We start from the raw sequence: 1,172 nt of genomic DNA, 5'->3' as shown, positions 1-1,172 counted from the left end.
GCACGGGGATAGGTGAACGTCACCCAGACCCAACGTAACGCCCGGCCTGGGACGCCGGGGGGATGATGCTCGCGGTCCCCGCGGGCGCTGCCTTTGGCTCTGAGGGGATTTGGGGGGGGGGGTTAAAGGAGATAACGACAGAATTGGGTTTAAAGAGGCACGGCCGAGGCGCGGGGCCAAAAATAGGAGGTGACTGCTGTGTGTGTGTCTGTGTGTGTGTTTTCAGGGTGACTTTGGGGGCTGTGAACCCTGAGGGGGGGTCACAGTTCCACCCCCACCCCAGCCGGTATCAAAGAGCCTTTGCTCCGCTCTTGCGGTTTAGGGGGTTTTACTTTTTTTAATCCCTAAGTAGCCAGCGAGGTTTTTAAAGGGTTTAATACAAATTTAAGAGAAGTTGAATCTAAGGCGGTAATCAGGGAAGGATGGGACGTAACCTAAATCAAGGCATTTGGAGGCAAAAAAAGTCCACAGCCTTTGGGATGTGTTCGAGCGCCCAGTTGTTTCCCGTTAATACCAAAATATTTCAAAAGTCATTTTTCCATTCAGGGTGACCGTTGCAGTGGGTTGATTGTGTTTCCCCCTTTGCAGTGCAGGATTATCGGCTTGTTTCAGGGAAAGGTTTAACCCCCCGCTCAGCACTGGGCTGTGGGTTTGGGTTGTTTTGTGTTTGGGACTTGATTTTTTTATATTTTTTTTTTCCTTTAAATCTCCCTTATTCAAATCGTCACAGCTTGACAGCCTTGTGCCAGGGACACGCTGTCATCCTGAAACTCATATCTTTAATTCCTTCCCTCTGATGCTAATAACACCTTAAGATGATTAAGACTGGGGAAAAAAAAAAAAGAAGAACTTAGTATCTTATTTTTCTGCCGTCGGTGATGGTGGTTGCTGGCTCGCGGTGCTTCATTCATCTTGGGGAGTGAAATGAGAGCCGTCACCCTCCTCCTGCCGCCCGTGCCGGGGTGTTTCTCCTCGGTTTTACTTTTCTGGCTTTTAATTGCTGAGTATCGATGCCGCCGGGCTGCCGCGCTATCGGAACGTTCTTCTTTTCTTTTCTTTTGCCATTTAAGATGCAGCGGCGCGGCCGGCCCCCTCCTGCAGCATCCCTTGGCCGGGGGCCACCCCGCAGCGCTGCCCGCTCACGCCGGCGACACATCCCCCCCTCCGGTCCC

This window comes from Charadrius vociferus, unplaced genomic scaffold, assembly GCF_000708025.1.
Source record: "Charadrius vociferus isolate BGI_N301 unplaced genomic scaffold, ASM70802v2 scaffold877, whole genome shotgun sequence".
Lineage (NCBI taxonomy): Eukaryota > Metazoa > Chordata > Aves > Charadriiformes > Charadriidae > Charadrius > Charadrius vociferus.
This window is presented reverse-complemented; position numbering follows the sequence as displayed.